The 23,949-nt window shown below is 47.9% G+C and overlaps 1 protein-coding gene across 2 annotated transcripts in view; it reads left to right on the forward strand.

Moving 5' to 3' along the window:
• SGCD (sarcoglycan delta) overlaps positions 1-23,949 on the forward strand; it is a 496,907-nt gene that overhangs the window by 260,514 nt on the left and 212,444 nt on the right. For both annotated transcript variants that reach the window (XM_059712937.1, XM_059712938.1), the window contains exon 6: positions 820-987. The gene's annotated coding sequence lies outside the window, so the exon portion shown is untranslated. The remainder of the gene's footprint in view (positions 1-819; positions 988-23,949) is intronic.

The raw sequence follows: 23,949 nt of genomic DNA on the forward strand, positions 1-23,949 counted from the left end.
TTGTGAATGCTTTTCTGGGTTCTTCACTTGCTGTCTGGAGCAGATTGCATAGCCTAGATATTTTGAACCTTGCTGCCTGTAGCTAGGTGGTGGCATGTGGATTCGGACACCGAAGTAACAGTCATCTCATTTTTTTTTCTTTCGTGACCTCATTGAATGCTCCCAGTTGTGCAAGTGGGAGCTACTGGGGGTCTGGGATCTTGGAAAAACCAGCCAATAACTTAACTGTTTAGACCGACTTAAAAGACTAATATCAGGCTCCCATTTCTGTTCTGGCCAGCCGCTACTAGCTCGCAAAGGGGTCCTAATAAATTAGTAATTGATTTAATGCAGACCAGATTACTGACGATTAAGGACTCAGACATGTTGGAATGAAAGGCGCTGTAAAACTGCCAAACGTCACGGTTGTTTGCTTGGAAGTGTCTGCTCTCACTTTTAAATCCCGTGGTTTGATCGGGACATCTGGGAAGGGGTTCCCCTGCTCTTTAAACCTATCCCAAAGCATCTGCTGGTCCTTGTCTTCCCAGGAGCCCGGTGCATGAAGCCGGGCGTTTGTTTCCTGGTCTAAAGGCACGGTGAAAGCACCGGAAAGTAAGAGCAGTTCTGCACCACGACTCTGAAACTCAGCGAGTGCCCTCCAAAGGCGCCGCGCATGATGGATGGTCACAGACGCTGTGTCTTGGCTTGACATTTCCTTCCTATGAGATGTTGTCTCCTGTTCTGTTCTGAATGTGCCGAACAAGTGACCCCGGGATTCAATGTCGCACCTTCTTTCTTTTCTCTCTCCGAACGGCCTCTTTTCCTGCTGCGGCTCTGAAGAACCGGAGGACGCTGCATCATCCTCAGGGACGTACTGGAGGCTGTCCTGGAGCCTGCGGGGAGCTTGTCCGGACTTCCAGATGGTGACCGCCTGAGGCCCTTACCTTCACGCCAATGCGGCTCCGAAACTAATTGTGTTCAGGATTCGGAACGATCAGCGTCGGTAAGGTACGTGATTCGGCCTTTTGTGTGTGTCTTTGTGTCTTCCTACGTGTTTTCTGAATGCCTGCCTGCCTACAGGAAAGCAAAGCAATCTTTAGCCTTCAAAACCGTGTCTCTTTGCACTTATCTGGCGGCGTCAGCAGTCTGCGCTGCCTCTGTGAATAACCTCTGCGCTCTCTTGATCCGGGGAAAACTCCCCAAGGTCAAAGTGTTTTTAAACTTATTGACTTGGGTGAGATGCGTGTTGATACCCAGAGCTTTTATGGAAGAAACTCATATAAGTGTATGGTGGGTTGCGAGGTCGCCTGGTTGATAGGCACCTGCATTTTGAAGATTGCATTTGATGCATCACACTTAAGCCTGCGGTTCAGACGGCCGGAGAGAATACAAACACACACGCACAACCTCATTTGGGGTCCAGTCACTGGCCTTTCCCTCTACGGTCGTTGCTATTTTCTCCGTGTTGGCCTAAGGTGGATTTGGCTATGCTGGTTCCTTACAAGGGGGTCACTGATCTCTTGAGACGCTCATTTTGTGGGCAGAGGTTGTGATGCCACGTGGACATGTACCTCTGACGTTGCTGGACGGGGGGTGATAAGAAAAATCCCAATGTATGAATAATATGTTGGGAACAAAGACTGACATAGCGTGTAACAAGTATGGGGAAACTCTTCAAATAACTGTGTTCACTACCACATTTCCTTTTGTTGAGGCTGTGTTATTCCCATGGTGCAAACCTTTTATTTTAATACACAGCATTTATTCCAGTTTCCATGCAATTGCACCAGACATCATTTTTTTTAAAACTATATACAGAGATGTTGCTCTTATTCCTGTCTGAACAGGGAGGTGGACTCGATATACCTGTGCACTAGTGATATAGTGCTCCATCTTAACATAATACCATCGGAAAATCCAAATAGAAATGACTGACTTGTATCTTAAAAAGCCTCCAGGTAGGTGAGGGAGGCAAGTTCATGAGGACTTGCATTCAGTTTAGTGCTTTGCAGCATAACCAAACTAATAAGGCTTGTTCTGCAACAACAAGGCTTCGTTCGCATGCCTTGCTGGCGCCACGTTCGTAATATTTGCGTACAGATGAGTTTAGGACGGGGTGCAAGGTAGAGTTTTGCAAAGGGCTGTGTTGCTTGAAGATCAGCATGGTTTCAAACCTTTCATGCCAGCACTTGGCTGGGATGATGGAGTTGGGGCTGGTTCTGCTTGGAGCAGGGGGTTGGACTAGACGTGACCTCCTGAGCTCCCTTCCCACCCAAATTTTCTCTGGTTCTGTGCTTTAGACAAATGCTGTCCAGTGGACAACACATCACTGGTTACTAACAGGTTGACCTAGGCATAGCAATCTGGAGCACCAGCCCCATGAAGCGGTGGTTGGGACACGCTGCTCTTCTACCCTGCGCGCACCTGGGAGGAGCGACGGTTGCGGAAGGACGGGGAATCTCGGGGCCGAGGGCAGGAACGAGAGAGCAATGGTGGAGCTGAAGGGAGTTGCCCAGTCCCAGAGCGATGATTGCAGTGCTGAGACCTGATGAAGTGAACTTGGATTCACAGAAGCTTGTGCTCTATATATCTTATTTAGTTCATCTCTAAAAATGCACATTTGCTCTGCCTTCTGTGGTGCTCTTATGCCAGTAATGCACAGAGAATAACAGTGCAGAGTCCCAAAGCAAGTACTGCATCACCAATTAATACCAGGGCACGAGTCCTCATTCACCTGATGGTTTTCTGCCCTGCTCTGCAGAGCTGTGTTGTACTCCAGGTCCTCCAGTGTGCACAGACAGTGCACACGCAGCCCAGTCCTTGTCTCCATGTGCACCACCGACTGACTGGCCAGAGTCTGTATGGCTCGAGAAGGGGAATCCCATGGAAATTCCAGTTCCCACCATGGGGAAAAAATACAGTTTATTTCTCTGTTCCCAAACTTCCTGTTTTTAAGTCTGGGAGTTGTAAATTGTTGCTCAGGAAGGAAAGAAAAATGGCTGGCCTTGTGATCCCATGCCCCGGTGAGGGAGGCAGCGGGAGGGCTCTTCCGCAATCAAGGTCACAGTTGCCGGCCTAAAGAGGAATATTTTACCTGCCTCTCACCTGGGAATCGGGGCAGCTTGTTGTCTTGCACATTTTTCAGCTTTCTATTTATAATTGAAAGCATATCAATCTGTATGTGTGCGTTGCTGGCTGCTTTGGTACATGAAAGGCTGGGATGCCGGAGGATGTGGAGTGATCTATTGCCGGGCTTTGAGGACTCGAATCTGATTTTCATGCAGCTTCAGTGTTTCTGGCTGGAGGGGGAAAAAGTAGAGAACGGCTGTAGCACAGCTTTGGTCCACGACGTGTGCAATGCCATTAGGGCACCTGTGTGAGGTGGGCCAAAAGTGTGAGCAACCTGTGGGTAGGAGCTGTGCACGCTGCCCTTCAGTATGACAATAATGGTGCCTACCTGGAAAAAATCCTCTGTTCCCCAGCTGTGCGTGCAAATAGGGTTTTGCAAGGCCAGGCAATCCTCCATCAGGAACGATAAGGGTTGCTTTGCAGCTGTGACTTGAGTATTTTTCTGGTATCAGATTGGCAGAGCTTCTCCAGGTCTGTAGCGGCGGCAGGACGGCTTTTTTTTCCCAATAGGTACTTTCCCTTTGCATGTTTATTCAGCATTTCCCCTAGGAATTACTTGTGCCTATTTTAATACTGGTAAACTAAGCACTCAAAAATCATGAGTTAGGGCCAAGAATGAGATGAGATTGGCTTAAAGACTATGTGCATGTGTCTAATTCAGGCATCAGAGCCCAGAGGCTGCACTGTGGTTGCATTTTCACCCTCTTCTCTGCAACCATAAGAGCTAAACGCTTCCCCCATAATGAAAGCTGAAATTTCCTGAAATCACCTGACTCTGGAAGCTGGCGCTTTTTAAGGATTGTGTTGCCGATCGCACTAAAAACGTGCACTGACATGCCAAGAGTTGGCAACGCTGCTGTTTTACAGCTCGCCAGCTCACCACCTTTTCACCATCTGCTTCCATGTGGGATGCTTGCAGCCCTCCTTATTGAAATATTTTACTTCCTTGCAGTCTTTAAAGGTGTATTGTCTCACAAAAGCTTTGTGAGGAAGGGAAATGCTGTTTATCCCCATTTCACAGACAGGGAACTGAGGCTGGATGACCTGCTTGGGGTCAAATAGAAAATCAGTGGCAGAGCACAGGCTTCCTAGCTCCAGACTACCACTCTAATCACTGGGCAATGCTTCCTTTTCATACCTTGATGCCCCTCTCCAAATTTCCAGAGCATTAATGATAAGATTATTCATTTGTGGGGGACCTGTAGCCCCTGAAGGCAACTAACCCCCGGGTCCTAAGCATTGCTCCGCAGCTCTAGTGGAAATGACCCCATATGTTGGCATAACATTTAGTTGAAAATATTCATCTTTGCAGCATAATGTTGCTTGCTCGTGTGTGACAGGCTGATTTCCTTTTAGTAACGCTTATGTAATTACGCTGATGATCTTACTGTATACACAATTGTTTTTAACCGTTCTCCCAATAACATAGTCATATTTTGTTCTTAAATTGCCTGGTTTTGGATTATTAGAATGCTATTATTTAAAAGGCTCTGTTCTGTTGAAGAGGCACAATTAATACAAAGGAAATTGTTTCTTAAGTACTCTTTAAATATAGTTATTAAATTTAATCTTGCAAGTAGAAGTGGGGGGGGAAGTGTCTTTGAGGTGTCTCATAGATCTCACAGCAATTAATCGTCTTCTGATTTCTGGACACAGTTCACCTTTTTCAGCTGAAGCTGTTATGGGAGCTCGTCTTTTTAGTTTTAGTTTGACTTTAATTGAATTGCTATTTCTGTTTGTCTAAATCATGGTGTCGCAGCTCTTATGCAGGGAATTCATGCTGGTGGAAATCCCTCTGCACGGATGGTCAGCTGTATTGACTCAAGCCTTCATACATTAAAGCAGCCACTGGCTTTACCTGCCTCAAAGTCTGGGTACCAGAAATGAGATGCTCAACGCTACTCTCCGTGTTTGAGGTGTGCAAAATCAGTCGCCCCTTCTGAGCGTGCGATGTCTGTACATTTTTCACTTTCTGCTTCAAGCAAATCCAATCTCAGCAGAATCGGTGTGGACTTCCACATTGATGTGCAGGGCATTAGCAAAGGCAAATTAGAAAAAGAAAAGATTTTGAGTGCGTGCTTTGGTGGCGTTGATGATTTGAGCTTTACCAAATGAAAGTCTTTCTCCTAGGAAGGTAGGGCTGTGTGCTGTCTCGCTTCCCGCACGTGTGTTGGGAGCAAAAAATGTCAGGCAGTATTTTTTGCACAAGTAATAATATCCCAGCGAATCTTTTCCAAGTGCTTGTCTGGACTTATTTTGCCAGGATGTGGAAATAGGATGGCTTTGATATTTTATATGTCTTGCTGCAGCATCAGCAGACTCGCTGCTAACCTATCAAGTCCTCTGATGACACCACTTCTGCAGCTATATTCACCCAACCTGTCCTGACAGGGCTTTCGTTGAATCCATCACACTGACGTATGCCGAAGCACAGGCTCTGATAACAAATACCTTGGAGCACGCTCGCCAAAAAAAAAAAAAAAAGATATCATCAGCGGAACGGGACTGAATTTCGCAAAGAAAATGAGAAACTCAACAACTAGCCTGAAACTCAAGAAATCGGTCCTGGAACAGACTTTGTCTTGTTGGACCTATACTTAAAAGTACCAAAAAGCACTCTCTGTTGTCTGTAAATGTTGTGATTATTATCTATTAGCTGTATTGCAATGTAACCAAGGTTAGGACCCCATTATATGCGCCCTCTTGACTTGGCTGCCTCTGCTAGCAGCTCGCGAGCCTCGTACCTCCTTGCGATTTTCCAGCTGGTCTAAGAAATGGTATCATTTTGGAACCAAGGGTTCTCGTTTTTTGCATGTCTTTTTGTCTCAGACCAACACGGCTACCACGTACACCCCTCGTACCTTCCCTGTGCTCTCAGGATTACCAGCGCTGCAGCTGTATCTGTTCCTGCTCCCAGCGCCTTCTCCAGCTTGCACATGTTGGATCCAACCTGCGAGAGATGATCCCAGGTTGTGTCAGGGATGTTCAAATCTGGGTGATTCGCATGGTCCCTGCTCCGCTGCATCATAGTTTCATGGTTGTTTGGGGCTGGAAGGGACCTTACAGGTCATCAGAAGTGTTGCCGTTTTATTCGGTGCCAGCGTGTTTCACGATACGCTGGTGGTCAGCAAGAAATAAGCTACATAGCTGTTCCAGTTCCAGTTCCCTTCCCCTTTTGCCCTCTCAGCTTCCCCCATGACTTCCCTTTCTGCACGGTTATCTTTAGCGATCAACACCTAGGCCAGGTACAGACATTGCCCCTTGACCAGTATAAGCGATCAGAAACCCATCTATACCCATAACAGAAGTTCAGCGCGCACAGACTGGTTTAAAAATGGCAGAACCCAGTCTCAGATTTGCACCCCCCTCCAAAGGGCGAACGTGTGGTCTGTTTGCTGCTGACCCAAACTACGCTGCTTTTAGAAAACCACGTAATTTAGATCGAGTCCGCCTCGGGCTATTGGGATATCTGTACCGGACTGACAGTCCCACGTGAAGGTGACCTCTGAGCTGCTGTGCGAAACGAGACGGGTCCGGGATGCTACGTTCACGCCTTCCGGCACTTTAATAGGTCAAGGTCTTTCCGGTTGAAAGAGGAGGTCTCGTCTGTAGTTTGTGACCCAGAAACTGGCTGCCCCTCGAGTTCAGTGACCTGTTTGGAGGCTTGCACCCTGAGCTCGCAGCCAAGTGAACGGCCCTCGCCCTCCATAACAGAGAGCGCTACAAGAGCACCGCGGCGCAGGTGGGAAAGCATTGCAAAGTGGGGGGCATAGTTAATACGAGAGCAATATCTTTTACATCAGCCGTGCAAGGTGAAAGTCCTGTACCAGCACCATTTGCTCAGGGCTGCGGCTTGTACATTAAACTATCCCCTCTTCACTCCATCGCTGCCTGCTTTTTTCTTCTGAGCAGGAAGAGCAGCGAGTGCTTTCCTTTAAGTTTTATTTCAAGAAGGGAGCCAGCAAGTAGAGCCGAGGGAGGGGAAGCAACAGGCCCCCGTTCATTATCTACTGCAAACAAACCCAGCAACCTCCTTAGCAGCAGGTGGGTCACCTGAAGTAGTTGATATGAGGGAAATTATCCAATTATTTGCTCTGGATGACTGTGCTAACCCATTTTCTAAGCAGCCAAGGTTCCCCAGTTTGAGCACAGGCGGGCTGAGTGTTTTCTTGAAGTCTGAGCACGTTCGGTCTCATCTGAATACTTGCACAAATAGCTAAAGCGAATGCCTTCTTTCCAGCCAGCGTGGCTCCGAAACACCTACCTTCTCCTGCAACCCACCCTCTGTGCGGTGCTCCTCACTGGCAGCAGATTGGCGTTTCTTTAAAATATCAGTAGTAATCTTTTTTTTGCAGGTTATATTATTGACCTGCTTATCAGTGTCCATTAAACTTTTTTTTTAATTATCAGTTTTGGGGGATAAAAGGGCAGCAGAGGTTTTTTTGGGGGGAGGGGGGGGTATTTTTGTAAGCAGGTTTTAGTTTGGTCGTTGTGTTGTTTGTGTAGGCAATGTGGCATTGACTTTGACAATGAGACCCAAGCCTACAGTATAGCGCGTAGGTGATAAGTGTTGACTTTTAAACGGGGACCACTGCACAGCAGAACATGATATCGTGCCTTTGGCCCAAGCAGATACCCAACATTTGGGGTTTTTTGGGGGCAGTGTTTTTAGAATGAGAAACTGGGGAATGAAATGGCAAATACATATATTTGTACATAAGCAAGGTCACATCCAAATGCATACATGGCCCCTATGAACAGAATAGACGGCAATTAGCTCACTCAACTTCCCCTACTTGCAGGCTGTGTGACCACAAAGCTCTTCCTCTCGGCAGTCTTGGGTCACACGCACGACTGCTTCTCCAGGCCTCCTGCTCCTTGCACCCACAGGTTAGCATGGGTACGCACCGCAGTGTGGCCAGGTGCCTTAGGCAGTGGGTCTTTCACCAACAACTCGGACCAGCAAAAAAGGGGGCCTTGTTGCACCTTGGCATGAGCTGGAAGAAGGGTGCAAGGCATGCCTATGGGCTGCAGCTGGTTTTGGATCTCACCAGCCGGCAGCTCTTAGGACCTCTCTGCACAAACCCATTATTAACGTATCGCAGGAATCCTCCGACCCGTACTCTAACGAGCAAGAAGCCCCATCGAGGTGGCAGCGTTCCCTTCAATTAGCCGTCTTCCAGTTCATTTCTGTGCTTAAGGTGGGTCCCTCTCCTATAATCCAGATAGGCATTTCCTTCCTTGATCCCGCCGCCCCGTACAACCTTCCACGTTGGTGGTTTAGGGCAGTCACTTCATTACCATCTGACACCTCGTGAGCACGTGAGTTATGGGGGCTTATGAAGCTGTTCACATTTGAGAAGGAATGAGAGAGCTCCCGTTAGGATGACATATCATTTGTCTCATGATGAGCCACAAGGCTGGCCGGCGACGAGAAAACCCCCCCGGCAATTACAATGCTTGACAGGCACCATATAGACCTGAATTTAATTACATGAGGGCAGTCGTATCCCCGAATGAGCTCGCTGTTGTAAGAGCTGCAAAAGTAATTGCCGAAAACCTTAGCTCTGTGTATCTTCTGGGTACCATCGTGGCTTCCCAGCCCCGTGCCCGGTCCCGGTTGTTTTAGCACTCAGCAGATCGCAGTCTGCTTTGCATGCCAAGGATGCACTTCCTTGGATCGTTATGGAGGAGGCGTGGGCAAGTATGGGAGAATTTGGGGGTATGGAAAGCCCTGACCTCAAAGGAGCGAGAGGTACTTAGCTGTGTAAGTCTGAAGCCAGGCAGATGTCTCACAAGCGTATATCTTTCCGATTCTGTTGCTGTTCAGGAGGCAAAGGGGACAGCTGCACCGAGCCACAGCGGGACCCCGGGAAGGGCCTCACGGCACCCGGTTGAGAACCACCGGTCTATAACGTAGACCTCAAAGCACTGGAACGGGTTAGCCAGGGAGGTGGTGTGTCTCCATCCTCCATTTCACTAGCTGAAGGGATGCCAAATGAGCAAACCATTGTGCAGGGGCTTAACTTCGCTTAGGGAAATAGTTCCCTTGACTTCAAAGGGAGCCACTGAGGTGTCTTTATAACGCTGTAGTCTGTGCTTCATAGCATCATAGAAAATGAGGGTGTGAAGGGACCTCAGGGGTCACATCTAGTCCAACCCCCTGCTCCAAGCAGGACCAGCCCCAACTACATCATCCCAGACAAGGCTTTCGCTAGCCGGGTCCAAGGATGGAGAGTCCACCGACCTCTGGGTAACTTGCTCCAGTGCTTCACCACCCTCCTGTGAGACAGTTGTTTCTGATATCCAACCTCAACTTGCCTTACTGCAGCTTGAGCCCATTGCTCCTTGTCCTGCATCTGCCCCCACTGAGACCAGCCCAGCTCCATCCTCTTTGCAGCCCCCCTGCAGGGAGGTGAAGGCTGCTATTCAATCCCCCTCCGTCTTCCCTTTTCCAGATTAAATCAGCCCATTCCCTCAGCCTCTCTTCACCAGTCTTGTCCCCCAGCCCACAACCATCTTCATTGCCCTGCACCGGACTTTCCAACTTGTCCACATCCTTTCTGTCGTGGGGGGCCCAAAACTGGACACAGGACTCCAGATGTGGCCTCAGCACCGTCAAGTAATGCGCCATAGGGCCGGGTTTGCTCTGCTAACAGTTTGTTAACAACAGAAGAGCATGTTACACCATTCAGGCGTTCAGCCTAGTGTATCAAAAGGAGCAGAGCATCTTCTTGAACTTTTTCACTGTGCAAAGAGCAATGGGGTCTGAACTAACATATCTTGAAAACAATGCACCAAAGGTCACTAGTAGGGATTACAAGGGGTTAGGTTCCCAACTGATGGAAATGCGTGACAGCTCAATTGAGGTCAGTGGAGTTAACCACGGGTGTAAAGCTGGAAATATAAGCTGAGGTCTGGCCTTGAACTTCCTTCCTGAGCATCTCAGCTGCCCCCTGACCCTATTGTCTTTACACGGATGCCTTCCTGAGGACCCTGCTCCAATTCCTCCTGGTGCAGCACTGGGGGGGTCTGCATTTGGATGTATAAACCTGCCTGCCCAGATGTCGAAGACATCCAGTATGTTGTTGTAAAGCTGTCTTTTGGAGGGGGGGGAAGCTCCAACAGGTTTAAAAGAAGTGGACACAGAAGGGAGAATGCACAGGCCCATGAAAAGCATTGGGGAGAAAAATATAGAGGATGTTTTCCCTTTTGCAGGCATCCTTGAATAGAAATGTTTGCTTGCAAACCGGTGGTCCTGAAGGTGCGTGTATGTAGGGAATAATAAAACCAAAAAGGTGAAGTACCTGGGGGGAATGGGAAGAGAAATGATCTTAATGCCTTTCATAGTTGGGAGAAACAAAGGGTTTTGCAGCCAGCAGCCTGCTGCCATTCCTTTGAGTAATGCACACAGCAGGGCTTCCCCTGGAGCTGCTGGGAAGAAAGCCAGAGGAAACCCCGCTGGCTAGTTCTCTGGAGCTGATAACGCTCAAGCTTGTAGACGGGGAAGCTTGGTCATTTTTTGTTTCTTTTCCTCTGGCAGCTCCGTCTGACTGAGTCCTTAGTCCACATCCCGGTTCCTCCTTGTCCAGGCATCCCATAACAATGAGCTGTTTTCATTTTTCTGTTCCCCCGTACATGGTTGGGGTAACCGAAGTCACTCCAGATTCACCCAGCAAAGTGATTGGGAGTGCTAGCTGGCTTCCAGTTGTCACTACCTGCAGCCCTGAGTTTGAGTGCAGCCTTCTCCTCCCTTTCTTCCCGGCATCGCTTCTCCTGCGCATAGTTCGATGGGGAATTATAGTCTTGCATCTCCTGGATTGCACTGGCCGGGGTTGAGGGAGCGGTCTCATCTGTGGGTGAGCCCTCGAGCTCTGTCCTGGGGAAACCACCGCCCGTGGGGGTGGCAAAGCCAGTGGCCACAACGTGGAGGGCACAGAGGATAAATGGCAAGAAATGCATCACTTCAAGGCACGGTGTTCCTGATGCTACTTTGCGAGTAGAGCGAGGTGATGATCATTTCTCTCTATGCAGCTGTGCCGGAGGAGCCCCTGGGTTTGGATCAGGCCAGTGAAGCCAGTGGGTTTGGGTTTTTTTCCTGCGTCTTCAATGAGCTGTGGGTCATCTCTTGTGTTACCGGGTAGACACCGACTCATTGGAGCACGTAGAGGAATAACATAACAGAATAACAGAGAGAGAAACTCCAGCTTCCCGCTGCCTTGAATGCGAGCTCTTCATCTGAGTTACAAATGGAGTTACCTTGCCTGCGCTGCCTGAATGAGCTTACTCCAGCTCTCCAACCTGAGTTAATAACACTTCCTTTGCAGGGTAGACATATTATAAGAGTTAAGTATGTGTAGCAAATGGCTTAGCAATTACCACCACTGTGCAGATGGTGAGCTGTGACTATTGCTTTCTGTACAAACCGCATTGGTTGCACAATTATTTTGTCCTTCTTCCCTGCATGTGTTTGCTTGTGTGCGCTTCTTGCCACAAGCCAGGACTGTAAACTCTCTGAAGCCGTGACTGCCTTTTGACGTGGTCTGCGTGCACGGAGAGCAGAGGGGTTGCGACGCACAAGCGTCGTATGCAGAAACAGCGGTAACGCAGGATGGCCGTGTGCAGATTTGTGACGAGGAGGGATGTCAGGCGGGATTGTTTGGTGTGATGCCCAGAAGCGTGGTGGCAAATAGCAGGACGGCGTCTTAAAAAAAGGAAAGCCGGGGTGGGATAGCAAGGGAAAACCCCGATATACGTGCAAGCTGTTAGCCTGTGAAAGAGTGCAGGGTGCATGTTGGAAGACTCTCCGCTTGGTCCATGCCTGCAAAACCATCGTTAGTACAACGCTCAAGAGATCCACAGCAAAAGAGCAAGTGGAGATGGCTTCATACCCGGGTCGTGGTGCTTTGGAAGACCTGCCTGGGGGAGAGCAGGTGAAGGGTGGCATTGCACCTGAAGGGTGCTGGCCTTGCAGCTGCCGGAGGAGACACGCTGGCGTATCAAGGGACACTGCTCGCTCTGGCCTCCACTTTCAAGAGTGCTAGAAATGTCCCTTGGTAGCATTTCTTTAAAAAAAAAATATATTTTTTTTGCTAATTGTTGGAGCGGATCGGTTCCTCTCCTCAGTTCAGACAGGCTCTCAAAGGGTGCTGGTTAGTCATGCACTCCGGTCACTTTGTGTCTGGAAGAATTTCTCGTCGTTAATGATTAATTCAAGCATTCCTTGTCAAGAGTACAGTGTGCACGGAGTGATAAATCTGTGCTGGGGTAGAGGTGGAAGTGGCTCAGTGCTGACAATTAGTTTGAGCCATAGGCTTTGCTTTCATTGGCATTTTCACAGGATTAACCCAGACCCTGTCAATTAAAATCCAGACACATTTTGATGAGGGACATCTCCCCCTAATGATAATTGTAATAATATCACTTTTATTCATTTAAGGCTTGTCAAGCAGGCTATGCTTCCTGGAAAATCACTGCCAAAGCTGCACATTGCCCGAGCACCTGGGAGGTCGCTCTGAGTTTCTAAGGTGACATTTCACGAAGCATGAAAAAAAAAATATATCTACAGGCGAGCGAGGCTGCGGCTGCTCATCCTTGAACACCCGCGAACTTTTCTCAGGGAACTCTGGCTTGAACGCCTGGAGGCTATTTTGTCCTTTCTGGAGGCTCGCAAGCATTTGATAGTGGCCTAAAGACCATGTTGTGGACTGATATTATGTATTATTGGCTTTTCTATGGTGCCCAGCACCATAACATCAGAGCATTTTGCAAGTGTTTAATCAATTTATGGCTCATCACGTGCCCTGCTGGAGTAGGTGTTTTACCAGACTGGTTAAGTAACTTGCCCAGCTTCGCATGAGCAGTCTGTGGCAGAGCCGCCGGGAACCCAGGTCCCACTCTCCTGACTCGGGATATCCCAAGGCCTGAGCTGCGAGGCTATTCTTCATCTCCTCGTGTGGATCTAGGCATTGCTATGTCTGCATCCCCTCCTGGGAACAAAGCTGAGTGTTTATAGTTGTGGTAGCAGCAACACCTCTGATCTCAAGTGAAAACCCATTGATTTGCTTACATCACAGGGAAAATATAAAAAGACCGGGCAAGCAAACAGTTTCTGTTGTGGGGGAAAAATGCCTCTCCGTTCTGCATGTTAGAAAGTGAGTAGGCAAAGTCAGTCGATACAAATCTCGAACATGGAGCTGATATTTATGCAAAGGTTTTTCTACCTGAAGGCAAACAGGTTTTCTATTTCGAAGCTGCCGCCTACCTGCTTCAGCAGAGGTGGCGAGCGGCACGGCTTGCTCATGCAGTGATGCAGTCGGCACTAATTTTGTCCCAAATACTCCTTACTCAAAGGGGAAACAACAGATCTGGATTGACGTCCTGACTCCATTGAAGCAACCAGCGGTCCCTGCCGCTCCCGGGGCTTCAGGGGCCCAATCCTGTAGGACGAGAGCCACAAGTTTTGTGCATGTCTCCAAGTGGGGGAACCTGGGGGCTCCCCCGCGTGCAGATGTGCAGCAGTGTGATATACATGCCATGGGTGTCCCTTGCAGGCTTCCCCCTCCACATTTGCAGATGTGTATCCCAGGAACTCCCTGTAGGATTGGGCCCCTGAAGCCTGGGAGCATCTGCCTGGGGCAGCTGGAGAGCGTGGGCAGCTCGGGGCTGCCTGCACTCTCCTGCCACGAGCAAGTAGACGTTGGCTGCAGAAAGGCGACACAGACTATACCCAGGACTTGTCACACTGACGAATTTGGGCATTTGTGGCATGACAGAGGGCTGAGACGTCTGTTCACTCGGCACAAAGGTGACGCGTTTGCAGCCCTTAGGGCTGGCAGGTGCACGGCGCATCTTCGCAACCCACGCGGCGTCTCTGACAGAGCCCACAAAAGCCACCAGCAACCCCCAAGCCATTCCCTTGCTCAGGCAGGCATAAACTGTGCATCTGTTTAGCTAAAAGCAGAGAGAGCCCGGGTCGAGGTTTATTTGCTGATGAACTCTGCACAGATTTGACACCAAGCTCAAGGCGTGAGCTGAGCCATCCTGCTCCACGCGTGCATCACTGCAGAGCCTTGCACCCCGCGCCGTCTCGCACATACGCCCTTCGGGGCCGTCGCTGTGGATGGAGACCTCTAGCTGCTGCCATAATAGAAATAATCAAAGCAACAAGGCTGTGTTATTTCTATAGCAACAGGAATAGCGCTACCTGATGCGAGTGCCTCAAAAGCAGGGGTGCAGGACATGCTGCGAGTAGGGAAGCCAGTCGCAATATAGATATGAAAGAAGAAACGACAGAAGCAAAGGGATTTTGTGGCATGATGACATTATTTTGAAAGTTCCTGGCTGTGGCTTCATGACAGAAACAAATAATGATTCGGCTGTGTTGTGTCCACGCCTTTTCTTTCTTCCAGGAAACGAGATCCCGAGCTCCTAACTTGCATCCCTGAAAATATAAAATTTGCATGAAAAACATTAGCAAATATTTCCATGCATTCCCCCCACCATCGTGCTTTTTAGTAACGGAGATGTATATTTATGTGTCTCATTACCTTTACTTATAAGAGCACATTTATTAGCATTAGGGCTGATCAACAGATCCTGACCTATCCCGGCCAGTTAAATATGCCTGATTTGAGACTTATAGATTCAAAGACAGCCAAATGGCTAACGACGATTTAGGATTCAATACAGGTTCTTTGCAGGCTGCTGCTTTTTCACGGTGTGGGCCTGAATTGCTTTGGAAGATGTGGGATTGTGCCCATCTGGGCATGGAAGTGCCATCTTGCAGTTTGTTATGCATGTCACTTATGTCCGCACGCTGACACTTGCTTTTCTATTTATTGTTTTCTATTTGGAGGAAAAAAAAACCCTTAGTATTAGATGTGCCACAAGCATAATGTGTAAGCACTATGACCACTGTGTTCAGGGGAGGGTCTGCATCACCCGGCATCCGAAGCAGCACCTTCTTTCAGCTTGCCGGAAGGAAATGCATCTAAGGTGGAGTCAGAAGGGGGGAAAAGCTTCAGCCATTTAAAAACAGCAGTCATCCTCAAGCGTTGAAGATGGAAGAACTGAATTTTGGCCGGGGATGGTGCTTCTGGCAGTCCAATATAAGCTGTATAACAGTAATGTTGGACAACTCTTTGGAAGACCCATGTAATGTGCAGAATTCGGCAGGGGACAGACGAGCAAAGGAGAGTTTTGATGTGATCCTACAACCCCCTGGGCAGCATTTAGGCTGCTCACATGCTGAGAGCCCTGCCCATCACATTCATCATCTCATCATTTCTGTGTCCTGCCCTGGTCTCTCTCTCTCGTCTCCAAGTTAGACTGGCTATTTGCAGCTGGGCTGTGTTTGCACTGTGTGTAGCACCATTGCACCCGAGTCCCCGATTGCATGTTATTGGTGCCATGGTAATATAGATAATAATCCAGACCTTTAGACACGAACAAGAAATTGGTAGAACAAGGGTTCTCACACACTGCTGGGCTTTTTTCATGTTTTCAAATTTTGGACAGTTTGGACAAAAAGATGCTAATAACGTTCTGGCCCATAAATGCTCTTATTCTTGATGTACCCCTCCTTGTATGCTGTGTCTGTTTGGGGACTAGCTTTCTTAACCTACAGATCAGCGTCCTGCAGACATCAGTAAATCTCTTTAATACACTTTACTTCTAATTGCTCCCCTTCATAAATGTACATAGTATATTTTTAACACTTGTTGTCATCTTTTAATGATATATTGACCCTGAAGCCACAACATCAAGGGTTGCTTGTGCACTGTTTGTGCAACAACAGGTACCTGTATGCATTCATCTTCTCTCCCTGAGACCGAAGACGGTTTTCCGTTGACCCGCCAGCTGAAATGTACCCTTCCTGGCATGAAGCCACAGCCAAGTGCCTTTCAGCAAACTCTCAGCTATTATCCTGAGCTGATTTGTGGGATGCAATTCACTGGTACAGTTATCGTATCAAAAGGGTTGATTTACATTTTCTGCACGTCTCCATGTTGCCTGCTTCTGAGAATGCCAGAGAGGAAAAGTTAATACAATTTGATAAAACAACTGAAAACGAGCCTATTTACACTCTTACAGGCTTTGTTGCAAGGGGATTTCTATGCAGATGCAGAGCTGGGGGTAAATATAAAGATGTGTGCTGAGTTTTGACTCTGCACACACACTCATTTCTGGAGAGGACCTCAGGAATAACATGAATGTTGTGTTTAAAGGCTGAAGGCATCGAGGGCCACGTGCTTGCACTGATGCAGCGCTCTCCTTTTGTCTCAGTTTCCCTTCTTGCTGAGTCTGGTGTCTGTTCTCGCAGTACTGCCTGCCTCGCTGTTTTATTTTCATCTTCCTCTGACCATCTCGACCACCAGCCCACGGCAGCTCCCTCTGTAAAATGGCACCGAGCAATCATGCCAGCAGTGTTTGTGCCACGTGAAATGCTCCTGCCATGGTATTGCGGGCACGTTCAGGCTGGAAACGCCATAAGAACGGCAGCATTGCAGCGTTCGCTGCCAATTTGTATTCAGCTGCTGGCATTTGTATGCAGAGCCAAATATGAATGAGGCTGCGTGTTCATTTCCTGTGTATAGGTATTGATGAATAACGAGCACTCCCAATTAAAGAGTCTCAGTTGGGCTGTATATACTGCGAGCTGACCAATATGCATCCCCTTAAGTGCACAGCGCTTAAGCACTGATATAAGAAACTTTTCAGTGGGTGTGCATGTATCTTGTACAGTGCATGTTTGACTTAGGAGAGCGTAGGGATTTCCATGCCTGGAGCAAGTGATTTGCCTGGTGCTATTAGGTGTCTCTGAGCCAGGTTCCTGCCTAGGAATCCAGCTGATGTTATATTTACTACTTTGAGGAGTACTTTTCTACTTGTACTTTATTCATTAGATGGGAATGAGTGCTTGGATAAAAGGCACGTGCAATCACAACATCTCGGGCTGAGCTGTCTCGCACATATTACAATTCATCATTCTCATTTGAGCTTTTGCTGCACATTTGCAGCTAGCAAATTTGCAAACATCTATCAATTTTGCAGGCTTCTTACTGCCAGACGCTGGCTCTGTGCAGGCTTTAACATAATCCCCTTTCAGCTTTCTTATATATTTGTGACTGCAGATCCGCAGGCCTGTGAGATGTACTTTCAAAGCGAGAGTGGCAGGCTTTCTCAAACAGGTGTTTCTCTTCTTTGCTTTGCATTTGGGCTCTTTTTATATCATCTTTTTAATCAAAATAAAGAAAGGGGGAAAAAATCTTGACACAAGAAAAGATATGTGTGCGTTTGTGTCATGCATGCAACTACATATAAATTAATGCATTTTGAAAACTTGATTAAGTGATATTTAACTTCAGCAAAGTCCTAAAAAGGAGGTCACAGCTGCTACCTATAAGTGGCTGGGGAAAAAAATCACCATCTTACCTGGCCTGGTTTATATGCCTGACCTCCTCTTCTCTCTGACCTTGACTACTACTTGTTGTCATCTTTGATTTCATCTTTTTTACTTCCTCCCCTCTCGCACCTTCCCTTACTGTCTGCTAAGATTTACGCTGCCTGTTAGGATCATCTCACTGCAGCGTTTGAATCTTAATAGAAGCGCCCCGGTAAGAGATTGCACTTACCCCTTCAAATTGATATGTCGCTCTTAATGTATGATTTCCAAAAGAGAAGATCATTTTTAATTCTGCATCTTGGAAATTAGAAGCCAGCGCTCCTATACGCTGCTTCACCCAGGCAAAATGAACAGCTTAGCAGACGCCAAAGCTTGCCTAGGCCCCTGGCTAGGGTCAGTTATTATGCAGGCTATGTTAAAGGGCTCTTTCTTGCATTGATTGACTCATCCAGGGGAAAAAAGAAAGTCCTGCATGCCTCTTGCGGAAGGGTTTTTTCCTCTTTTTCTTTTCAGCTGATTTTCTTCAAGAGTTGTTTAATGTTTAGGGCTATTTTTGCCCTCTTGACATTTTTGGACAATGATGTGACCAAGCAAGTCCAGGTATTACTCCGCCGCTGAAAACTGACTTCAGGAGAGACCTCGGTAGCTAGAGACCACCCCTCCGGCACCAGCGGGTGTTAGCGTCAGATAGCGGACAGAGTAACCCAGAGAGAAAATCCAGCCCAGTTGTGCATAGGAGCCTGTGTGCAAAGCCAGGCAAGGAAATGAATATTTGTCCTGGTGTCCCAGACACCTTGGACTGCTCTCTTCTTCTTCAAGGCTGTTGTAGGAAGCTGGATGTTTTCTGCATCACACACAGTGCACGTAGATGGTCGAGCAGTCAAAGTCAGAGAGAAGAGGAGGTCAGGTATATAAACTCGGCCAGGTGAGAGGGTGATTTTTTTTCCCAGCTGCTTATAGGCAGCAACTGTGACCTCCTTTTAAGGACTTTGCTGGAGTTAAATATCATTTAATCGAGTTTTCCAAATGCATTAATTTATATGCAACTGCATGCATGTCACTGGGAGCTGAAGGACATTGGAGTTGGAGCTCCATGGGAGTTTCGGGGAAAGGAGGGCCAAATGAGCACCGTTTTCATGTTCGCCTACTGCTTCTCGCCTCGTGTGTGCAAGGTGAGTGTAAAACAGGGTGGGCTGGTGCCTCTGCTGTGTCTGGGGAGGTAGGAGAGAGAGAATGTGGCTCGAAGTCGTCTTTCAGCAGCTTCACACGGAGCCCAAAAATCAGGGGAGTTGCAGGAGGACTCTTTGACCGAGACAAGCTGGCTACAGCACCGTCCCCGTAACGATATGCCTCCACTCCACCTTCGCTCCCAACCTGTCCTGTGTCCAACACCTTCCTGCCTCCGTCTTGAGCCCCATGGCTGTAGGCACTGTCCAGACCACAGTCGGACACCATCGGTGATGCAGAGCTCATTCCTGGGCAGTAATCCAGATAAAGCCCCAGGAAAGGAGGACTCTGGTGGCCTCTAAACTCTGGGGGTTGTTTTTTAGGTGTTGGGATCATGGGGGTGTTTCTATATTGGGATTTTTTTCTAGGGTGGTGACAATCGCTGGGTCCTTCCCAGTGCAAGGACATGATGCTGCAGTCTTTTCCCGAGGAGAAAAACGCCCACGTTCCTGGAAGTCTAACTTGCGTGCAAAGCACAGCTCATAAGTGTCTCTGACCAGACGTGAAAGCAAGATTATACATCGGAGAGAGAAAGGAGAGTTCAATGGTTGAGGGGGCTACACTCGGTTTCAGGCTCTGCCACCGACTTCCTTGGGCAAGTCCCTTAGCTTTTCTCTGCCTCAGTCCCCCATCTGCAAAATGGGAATAATATTTCCTTCCCTCAGGGAAGGGGTGGTTGTGAGGATCAGTGCATGGAAGGTGGTCAGGGTAAGGGAGAGGATATCCACATTCCTCAGACAGATGATAGATATTGCAGCTGAATAGTACCCAAGGTTTAGAGCTGCAAATTTGCAAGCCATTCCTCATTCAGTCACAGAGAGATGACTATAACCCTCGCATCTAATAATTGGACATTTTATACCATACATTGTAGTGGCTGCAAGCAGGGGGCTTATGCACTTCCCTGCTGCCAGAACATTAAATCTAATTGCCCCCAGGTTCCTCGGTACTCTTTAACACAGCTGTCACGTCGCCCCTTTGAAAAACGAGCCGATGTTGTGCTCCCGCACTTCAAAAGGTTTGTTTTCTGGAAACAGGCAAAAATGACTGCCGAGGTGTCTCCAGCTTACTTCCTGAACGCACTTGAGTATCGGGCTGAATTGGGTCCCTGTTGCTTCTATATCACAAAATAAGCTGTTCTGCAGGTTTGCCGTCACATCGCTCCCAGTACCACGTTGTAGCTGTTTTTAGTGTTTTGCACTCGATTCATCTATTGATAAGGGGGCCTGGTTGTCTGACCACTGCAGTGAAGGGAGAGGGGCTCAATTCCTGGGCATCCCTCTCCTGGCTTATTCGTTGACCCGGATGGAGTCGGCGTCCTTATTCTGTCTAGCAGGTGAAACGAGAAGCGCGCCTACCTGCCAGACGCTCTGATGCTGCCTCTCTCGGATGATCATGTCCGGCCTGGATCTCGTTCTGTCTCACATCTTCGTTAATGATTTGGGGGATCATCTGGAGGGTGCGCTGAGCAAATCCGTAGGGGACATCTCGCTGTGTGGAGTTGCAGACACCCTGGAGGGTAGGGCTAGGATTCAGGTAAACTGGAAAAATGGTCTGATGCTGAAGATGAGATGATGTAAATGGTCTAAAGACATAAAATTCAGGAAGGACAGCGTGAGATATGTGAATGTGTTGAATTGGCAGATGTGCATCTTCATAGATTCATAGATGTTAGGGGCTGGAAGGGACCTCACGAGATCATCTAAAGTTACTTGCTGTTGACTCTGCTAATACCAATGCAATATCATTTTACTTAGTTTTTACAGCTTACTTGGTGCCTACCATCGTGACAGCGCTCTTCCCCACACTTGGGGCTGGAGTGATGTATTTATGAATGCCTTGGGCAAACAGAACAAGTGCAAAGTCTTGCATTTAGGACAGAGCAGTGGCCTGCACCATACAGCCTGGGGAATGACTAGCTCAGCTGCAGCACGGCAGAAAAAGACCTGCAACTTGTACTGGACCATAAGCCAAATAGGAGAAAACGGGGAGCTCTTGTTGCAAAACCAGCTGATAACATACTGGTCTATATTGAGAGGAGCATTACTTGCAAGTCAAGGGACATGATTCTTCCTCTCTGTTAGGCACTGGTGAGGCCTGACCTGAAATGGTATGTCCAGTTTTGGGCAGTGCACTATAAGGAAATTAGAAAGAGTCCAGAGCAGAGCGACAAAATCGAGTAGAAGTATAAGCACCGTGCCTTCTGAGAAGATGTTGGACGAATTGAGATAATTTAACGTGGGGAAGAGAAGACTGAGAGGGGGTTTGATAATGGTCTTTAAATACCTAAAGGGTGGTTACAGAGAAGGGGGTGATGCACTGTTCTCCGTGGTCCCAAGAGGACAGGACATGGAGCAATGGCCTTCAAATGCAGCAGGGGAAATGTGGGTTGGGTATTAGGAGAAATGTTCTCACTGCGAGGGTGGTTCAGCATTGGAGCAGGTTACCTACAGGGCTGTGAAATCTCCATTCCTGGAAATATTTAAAAGCAGGTTAAACATTTGCCTGGGGTGGTATAGACAGGGCTGGTGCTAACTTGAATAGGCAGCTGGACTAGATGTGACCCTCTGAGGTCCCTTCCAGTCCAGCTTTTCTATCCGTCTGTGATCCAAGGTATTAACCATCCAATGTCCATTGATAAATAAATAAATATATATATATATATATATTTAATGTTTTTTTCCCCAATGGAAATTGGGCCCCAGACTCCTCTTTCTGGCCATGAAAATCTCCTCGTAGGTCTTTGGAAGGGGGTCTCCGAGTGAGCGCCCGTGCAGCTCCAGTTACAGGATCAGAGGCTGCATGCATGCAAAATATTACCATCATAATGCCGGAGCGGCGTTGGGTTTAAGCATTTGTGATCAGCACGAAGGAAAATCGTTCAATATTAGCAGCTAGTTTTTGTCCACAGCTGCAGCCAGTGTTAAAGAGGGATTTTCACAATGGAGGAAATTATTTAGGGAAGGAAACAACACTTCTAAACATTGGACAGGCTCCAAAAAGCAATGTAGCTGGTCAGATGCTTCCTGTACTCATTCTGCTCTGCTTTGTAGGGGAAGGACTGCTGATGGTGGCGAATTCCTTCCAGATTTAGGGGCTCGTGCCATCTGCCTTTCCCAGGAGCTTCAGAAGGGTAGGATGGGATCAGGAAAGCACACAAGACGGATGGAGAAGTGGGCAACACAAATGGTTTTGGACTAGAGGCAGGATGCATGGGTACACATCCCTTTGCTTCCAGTCCCAGAGAGGCAACGCAGCCCATTTGACCTGTTCTGAGGAGCTGTCTCTGCAGTTGAGATTTCCCTTTGGGGAAACAGCCTCTATCCAATGGAAGAAGATTCAAGCTCATTCCTAGAAAGCAAAAGGCCCTGTTTTCTGTTAACTCCCTTAACGAAGCATTGACATGCAGGCTCAAGGGGAAGGGGAGGAGCGGGGAGCGCTGACGTGGGCTTAGAAAGCAATGAAGTGGATGTGCCGGCTGGAAGACATGCATTGCCATGGCAATAATCCCGGTCATACAACCGGCAGCAAGCAGGAGAAGATGCAAGCATGCATGTGTTTGCAGGTATCCTCGTTATCACGTTATCAGCGATCTTTAGGCACAAAATAGCCACGCACGCACAAAGAGCAACAAGAGCTGCGCGTGTGCGGAGATCATGTTTGAAAGCGCGTCTTCCGAAGACAATTTCCATCTTTCTTTCAAAACCTGGTGTTCAGGCAAATTATTCTAATGCTGATGACACAAACTAATCCGCCAGTAATTAGGATGGGAAATGGGGACTATATTCCATGAAAACGATCTTGATATTTCACTAGTCCAATTGTGCTGCGCTGTGCTCGAAGAATAAACTGTCAGTTTGCCCGGAGTGCTTGGAAGGCTATAATTTAGCTGATTAAGAATAATCCCCCAGAGTTTAGTACTATGTATTGGGTTGACAGCATTGCCACTGTGAACTAAGTATAGAATAATATAATTAGTAATGCTTTTGGTGCAGCTCTATCTTGTCGCAGCATTGCTGATTATGTAAATAGCTGTTTTAATGCCATCTTTTGCCAGTATCGGTGCTTGGCGGCATCCTGTTAACTCAGCCCTTCTCCTCAAGTCAATGAAGTCACGTGGCTTGAATATTTAACACGTGCTCTTTTCCTGTTTGCTTCTGAGAGCTCCTCTATGGCAAGGCACAGGCATTAAACATCTCGGCGGGATGTTTTTCCGCCAGTCTGCGTTGAATGTGTGCGCTTGTACGCTCGCTGAAATTGCTTTTCTGAACGCAGGCCGCTATGCTTTTGAACCGGGAGAGCAAAAAAAGAGTTAGGAAAGTTTCCGCTTCAATAAAGGGACATCGTTATATTGCAAACTACATTTACAGCTGAAAATAATGTGGCCGCTGTTGTTACAGGTCCCGTGCAGGATCCTTCCTGATGCTGGCACTTGGGCATAACTTGGGCACGCTCTAAATTGCGTGTGGCAAAGATTGCAAAGCTGCACAGGTGGTGTACAGGTGGTCTCCTTGTTCCCTCCTTTGGTGCAGCACCAAGCACATCTCAGCAGGGCCAGTGGATCCGGTCCTATGTACGTATAGCTTGGCAAAATGAGAGCTAAGAAACAGTGTGCTGTGCGGGATGTTTGAGGGATATCTAGATTATGCAGGAAGAATATACATTAACATGATTCAGAGCAGAGTAACTAATGGTGGTATGATAAAAATGAGCGTGGTAAGATGTCCTCATCCTAATAAGTGAGAATATTTGGGTGATCTTCTAAGAGCATTGGAGTGGGAAGCACTGAGCTTTATCCAGACTCCCAGCCCTCTGCTCAGCGGTATAGCAAGTAGTTGCTCGTTCATTAATGTGCCAGAGGAAATAATCTGATGTCAGTAGGGAAATGAGATTTAAAAGGCATGGTCTGGTCTGCAGACCAGGACTTGGCAATCCGTCCGACCCATGTGTTGGCTTTGTGACGTGGAAAAATCCCCATCCTGGAGCGGGTTAAGAGAACCAGGCATATTTCCCTCGGACCTGGAGCCGTATCCGAATGTAGGATTTCAAGGAGGAAGCCTAATGCATTATCCACATTGCGTCATGTGCCCCTCCGAGGAGAAGGTCGTTGCCAATGAAAAATTCCTTTGCTAACCTTTAAAAATGGGTTTTCGGTAATTCTACCTCCGCTGAAGGGTAAAGCTGTGTACAGTAATTGAATCAGTGGT

Source organism: Alligator mississippiensis, chromosome 9, assembly GCF_030867095.1.
Source record: "Alligator mississippiensis isolate rAllMis1 chromosome 9, rAllMis1, whole genome shotgun sequence".
NCBI lineage: Eukaryota > Metazoa > Chordata > Crocodylia > Alligatoridae > Alligator > Alligator mississippiensis.